Below are 6,797 nucleotides of genomic sequence, written 5' to 3' on the forward strand. Positions count from 1 at the left end.
GCCTCTCCGTTATGCTTAGCTCTGCAGCTCGGACATCATCTTTACACTCAGCTGTTCCTGTGCATAATGCTCCACACAATGACCCTGCAGAGCCCAAAAGCCTGCCTGCCTGCTGTCACTCACCTGGAGGTTGCAGGGTGCTGTGCCTCCTGGCTGGACCTGCTGCTGCTAGCTGTCACTTGCAAGACACTGAGAGTCCACCTGCTTGGAACTGCAGGCAACAAACACAAACAAGAAAGAAGGAAGAAAGGATTCTTTGATGTCACAGGCTTTCCCAGGCTTCATTAAAACACGTTCTGCTGTGGAGCACACCTGCAAGCATTTCACCTGGGCAAAAAGGGGTGGAGCCTGGCTCCAGCCCTCCCCACCCTCATTTAAGGGCTGCCTGTCTAAGGGGAAGAATCTCTACTTCTCTCCTACTAAGGGGAGATCTGCTCTGTGCTAATACTTTCTGAGTCCTGTTCTTCAGAAAGGGGTCTTTGTTTACTAGCTTGAGTCCTTCCCCATTCTTAGGAAAATTAAAACACAGGAAAGCAGCTGGATCAGCTACTGCCTTTCACTACAGTTACCATTTTAGGTTAGGGATCAAGGTTGAACTGTACAGAGGGAGTGCAGCCACAAGGCTCTGGCTGTGCCGGGCCTCCCACCAGCCCGGGCCCCAAAGCAGCCCCAACTGTGCCTGGTCCTCCTCCATCCTGGGCCCCAAAGCAGCCCCCACTGTGCCTGGTCCTCCTCCATCCTGGGCCCCAAGGCCCTGGCTGTGCCGGGGATCCCTGTGATCTGGGAAAAGAGCAGGCCTCAACTGTTCTAGGCCCGACTCCAGCTCGGGCCCCTCCAGTGTAGCCCGAACTGCACCCGGTCCTCCTCCATCCTGGGCCCCAAAGCAGCCCCAACTGGGCCTGGGCCTGCTTCATCCCAGGCCCCAAGGACCTGGTTGCGCCTGGGCCCTTTTTGTCTGGGCCCAGAGGAGGCCTCAACTCTGCTAGGCCCCCCTCCAGCTCCGGCCCCCCCAGTGCAGCCCCAACTGCACCTGGTCCTCCTCCATCCTGGGCCCCGAGGCTCTACCTGTGCCTGGGCCCCCTTCCTTCTGGGCCCACACGAGGCCTCAACTGTGCCAGGCCCCCTCCAGCCTGGGCCCCGAGGCCACCACTGTGCTGGACCACCCTCCGACACAGGCCCTGCCCCAAGCCCTGCCCCCTGTGGACAGCTCTGCTCTTTGCCTGCTTGGTTTTTGTTCTCTCTTCACTCTTCCAGGTTGACTGGATGAGTTTCAATGGGGCCGAGTGTCGGGTCCTGCATCTTGGTCACAACAAGCCCAGGCGTCCCCCCAGTCCTCCTTGGGGAGGAGTGGCTGGAAAGCTGCCTGATCCCTGAAAGGGACCTTGGTGTGCTGACGGACAGGTGGCTGAAGATGAGCCAGCAGTGTGCCCAGGTGGCCAAGAAGGCCAATGGCATAACCACAATTCCTGGCTCAGGAATGGTGTGGTGAGCAGGACTAGGGAAGTCATCCTGCCCCTGGACTCGGCACTGGCGAGGCCTCACCTCGAGTCCAGTGTTCAGTTTTGGGCACCTCAGCACAGAAGGGCCGTTGAGGTGCTGAAGCAGGTTGAAAGAAGGGCAACAAGGCTGGGGAAGGCCTTGGCCAATATGCCCTCTGAGGAGTGACTGAAGGAACTGGGGCTGTTTAGTGTGGGGAAAAGGAGGCTGAGGGGAGACCTGATGGGCTGGCTCCCTATTCCACCCAGGGAGCTGGTTCAGTCACCATCCCTGAATGTGTTGAAAACCAGGTGGTGCTCGGGGACATGATTGAGCAGGGGCTTGTTAGAGTTAGGCTGGTATGGTTAGGTTGTGCTTAGACTTGAGGGTCTTTAAGGTCTTTGTGGCGACAAAAACTGCAACCATCTCAAGCCCGGGGGAAAGGGGCTGACCCCAACGGTCACGCAACCCCCCTGGGGGGAGGGGCTCCCCTAACTGCCACTCTCCAGCTGTCATGGCAGGTAAGGCAGCAGGCTTCCCCTGCTCCCATGCTTCAGCTGGCCCCAGCGCTCCAGATCCCACCCCTGTGCCCCAGATCTCACCCCAGCGCCCCAGATCCAACCCCTGTAACCCCAATATCACCCCTGTAACCCAGAGCTCACCCCAGTGTCCCAGATCCCACCCCAGCGCCCCAGATCCCACCCTAACAGCCCAGATCTCAGCCCAGCGCCCCAGATCCCACCCCTGTAACCCCGATATCACACCCGTAACCCAGATCCCACCCCAGCGTCCCAGATCCCACCCCAGCGCCCCAGATCCCAGCCCTGTAAGCCCGATCTCAGCCCTGTGCCCCAGATCCCACCCCAGCGCCCCAGAGCTCACCCCACAGCCCACCCCAGAGCCTACTTTGGCCTTTCCCCACAGAGAGAATCCCTCGAGGAGCGCTGACGGTGCCTCTGACACCCGACGCCATCTTCCCTGAAGCGACTGTGCCGCCACCGGACCCCGCCTGGATGCAGCCCACCATCCGCGGACCGATGCCGGTACCACCCCAAGCCCTCCCTGTCCCCACTGCCACCTACCTGGCGCCTCAGGCCTCTGTCTGGCCTGGGGTACCAGGTGTCTGGGGACAGGCAGCGCAGCTCCCCCCTGGGGGGCTGCCCCCAACTGGGGCTCAACTGCCACCTGGGGGCCTGCCCCCAACTCTGGGGCTGCACTTACCGCTGCTGCAGCTGCTACCTGGGGGGCTGCACCCAGCTATGGCTCCCCCCACTGCCCCTGCTCACTGCTGGGGACATCCCCTGCTGGCAGGGACGCTGCTGCCCCAGCAGCCGATGGGGCTGTGGCCTGGGGCCGTGTTCCACGGGGAGCCCCCGCAGCCCGCAGGCACCTGCCTGCCGCAGGCCCCCGGCCGCCCCGGCCCCCCGCCAGTTCTTTTGCAGGTACCACCACTGCAGGAGCAGGTGCTCCCCGTGCCCTGCACCCTGCCCGCCACCTGGGAGTCGCCGATGGAGCCCTTTCAGGACGCCGTGGTGCTCACGGAGGACCAGGGGCACCCAGCGCCCACCGACGGGTGCCCCCATCCCGCCACGGCTCCGCTCGGCTGCAGCACCGCAGCGCTGGACTCAGGGGGTGAGTTTGGGGGCTGCGGGGCGTGCGGCAGGCTGTCCGCACCGGGTGGCTGGGGGAAAGCTGGCATTGCCCCACTGGGGATGTCCTTGCTTTTCCAGCAGCCACAGCGAGCGCAGACATCCCGGAGGACGTGGCGGACATCCAGCATCTCCTGGCATGGCTCAACGACGGTGAGTTTGGGGGCAGCAGAGCTGGCGGGGGGTTGCTGGCACCCACCCACCCACCCACACTGGGTGTGGGAAAGAAAGCTGGCATTGCCCCACCGGGCATTTTCTGCCTTTTCCAGAAGTGACATCCAAGACAGGCATCCTGTACGACGACGCAGACATCGATGACCTGCTCACGTGGATCAACAACGGTGAGTCTCTCTCGGAGGGGCAGCAGAGCTGCTGGGGGGGTGTCTGCACTGAGTGGGCGTGGGAAAGCCGGCATTGCCATTGCCCCGCTGGGCATTTTCTGCCTTTTCCAGAAGAGACACCCAGCACCCGCAGACTTGACAACAATGATGTGGAAATGGACCGTTTGCTCACCTGGATTGACGGTGAGACTGTGCTCCGCAGAGGTGACCCCCAGAGGTGGCTGCCTGCACCGAGTGGCTGTGGGAAGGCTGCCATCATCGTTCGGGGGGATGTTCTTGCTTTTTCAGAAGCGGCTCTGGAGGTCCCCCAGCACAAGCAGGACCTGCCCGGTGTCACAAGAGAGGGGACCAAAGCCATTGCAAACAGCTGCCAAACGCAAGAGCTGATGCAGCGCATCACTGCCACAGAGCCACTGAGCCCTGATGTCTCCAGCAGCCTCGACTCCTCTTCTTCCAGCACAGAGCACTCGGACTCCTCCGGGGCCAGCAGGGAGCTGAGCAAAGAGACACATCCTGAATCAGGGCTCCTCAGCAACTCGCTCTGCTGGCAGCCAGCATCCCCTGAGCTGCCCGTGCCGACGCCCCTGGCTGCCCCTGCGCCTCCGTCGCCCCGCACTGCACATCTGATGGAAGAGGCGCGGCGGAGGCGGCCCCGGGTGGTTCTCACCCGCCTGGCACTGCCGACCCCCCTGGCTGCCCCCGCACCTCTGCTGCCCCGCACTGCACGTCTGATCCAAGAGGTGCAGCGGAGGCAGCCCCGGGTGGTTCTCACCCGCCTGGCACTGCCGACCCCCCTGGCTGCCCCCGCACCTCTGCTGCCCTGCACTGCACATCTGATCCAAGAGGTGCAGCGGAGGCAGCCCCGGGTGGTTCTCACCCGCCTGGCACTGCCACCCGGATTCATCTCCTGCCGGCTGGCAGACATGCACCACAAAGACAGCACCGAGCCAGCCAAGTGCCCAGCGCCCGCCTGCACCACCACTAACAGCAAGAGCACCGGGCACGAGCAGCACACTGGCAGCGGCCCAGCCACAAAGAGGAAGCTGCCGCGCTGCCACGATGGCCCAGGCCACAAACACCGGCGCTAGGCCAAGCTGGCTGTGTCAGCACGGTGGGCGGGCAGCAGGAGGACTGTGCCCTGATGGGGTGCCCATCACAGCCCAACAGCGGCTCGAGCGGGAGCGCACCAAGAAACCGGCCCACTTGCTGGAGCAGGAGACGTGGCCATAGCCCACCAAGACGGCTCCCTGGAGCCCTGGGCTCCTCGCTGGCCCCCACCATGCCCAGAGAGCAGCGGCAGTGTTCCGGGGGCACCAGCACCGGCCCCAGCCCTACCCCTCCAAAACTGGGCTGTCCACAAACGGCATCTTGGGCTGGGGCAATGCGGGACTCTGAAGCTGATGGACCGCCAAAGGGTTGGACTGTCAAAGCTTTGGGGTGGGAAAAGAAGGCTGGGGGGTGGGAAGAGGGTGGGGAGGGGATGGTTGCGGGGTGGGGAATGGGTGGGGGGAGGGAATTTGGGGTGGGAACTCTTTGGGTGAGAACTTGGGGTGGGAATTCTTGGGGTGCTCGGATCTTTTTGGGGTTGGAAATGAAATGGCTGTACTGTGATATTGTTGGGGTGGGAATCCGGGGTGGGGGGAGGGAAACTCTTGGGGTGGGAATTCATGGGGTGTTGGGATCTTCCTGAGGTTGGAAATGGCTGTACTGAGATATTGTTGGGGTGGGAATCTGGGGTGGGGGGTGGGAATTTGGTGCTGGAATTCTTAAGGCACTGGGATCTTTCTGAGGTTAGAAATGAAATGGCTGTACTGTGATATTGTTGGGGTGGGAATTTGGGGGGTGGGGAACTGCTGGGGTGAGAAATGGCTGCCGTGGGAGATGGTTGGCATCAAAAATGATTGGACATTCTGTAACTGCTGGCATTGAAGATGGGGGGAGGGGGAGGGAATTCTGTGGGGTGGCAATTCTGGGGGAGAAATTGTACTCTGATCACGTTACACTCCCAAGTTGTTGGAATTTGGAGGAAGGAATTGTTGGGGTGGGAATTTGGGGGGCTGGGAGGTTTTCTGCAGAGGGAGGGAACTATTGGTGGGAGGGAGCGGGGGGGAAGGGGGGAGGAGGGTGGGTTGTGAGCAATTGATTGCGGGGTGGGAAATTGATTAGAGGGTGGGAATTGTAGGGGGTGGGATCAGAAACAATTGTTAGGGTGGGAAATGGTTGGGAATATCATCATTTATTTGCTGTGTTGTACGTTAAATTATTAAACGTATGGCGTTCGCTTTCCTACACCTCTGCCTGCAGTCGTTTGTGCAGCACTAAAGCCCCCCCCCCAGGCTCCCCCGTGCCCACCTCCGGGGATGCTGGGGTGGCTGCAGCGAGCCAACAGCTCCTCCACTCTGAACATCTCCATCTCCATCGCTGCTGTCAACGTCTCTGTTGCCTTGTGCTGTTCCTGGGGAAGGAGATGGTCACGCAGTGAGCAGTGGGTGTGTTGAGCTGGGGGCACTGGGCAGTACTGGAGGCACTGGGAAGCCCACTGCAGGGCACTGGGAGGCTATTCAGGGCCGCAGACACCACTGGGGTGGTGCCAGGCAGCACTGGGGGGCACTGAGTTTGCACAAGAAGACTCTAGACAATACTGGGAGGCAATGGGAGCTTAGTGGGGAGCTAAGCAATCCATTTCTCCCGTGGGGGAGACTTTCTCCTCGGGGGTGACCCCCCCAGCACCGCTTGGCTCTGCCCTGGGCACTATGGTCCCCGCATTCCCACCCTGATGCTGTCTCTCAGTGACACATTTGTCACCCACAGACTCACCGGGGGTCCTGAGCTGGGCTGGGGGGGGTCCTGTGAAAGCAACCCCAGTGACAGCCCTGAGCCCTATACGGCACACATCCCGGAAAACCACCTTTCATGCTGCCAAGATCAGCTTCAGCTCATCACCCTGGGACTCCAGCGGGGGGCTCTGTGGAAGCTTCCCCTGTTTCCAGCTCCTGCTACCCCGTCCTTGTTGACCATGCTTCATGCTCTGGCATACACCTGGAAAGGTGAACTCGGCCATGGCCTAGGAAGAGCTCTGCTCTTTCTTTCTTAGCAATGCCTCTGAACATCTTGAAAGCCAGGAGGAAGAGGCCATGGCTGAAAGTCAGAGAGATTCTGGCAGCACAAGGGACCGTTTCACAAGAACAAGCTCCACACAGTCTACGGGAACACCATTTCTTAGCTGCTCTCCTCCCTGCCCCAGTGGCGGTCACACTTCATCATCTCCACTTGACAGGCTGGAGCAGCAGCAAGTTGTACTGCTGGGTTTCTGAAGGCCCTTTTAACCTCC

This window comes from Gallus gallus, chromosome 17 (assembly GCF_016699485.2).
Source record: "Gallus gallus isolate bGalGal1 chromosome 17, bGalGal1.mat.broiler.GRCg7b, whole genome shotgun sequence".
Classification (NCBI taxonomy): Eukaryota; Metazoa; Chordata; class Aves; order Galliformes; family Phasianidae; genus Gallus; species Gallus gallus.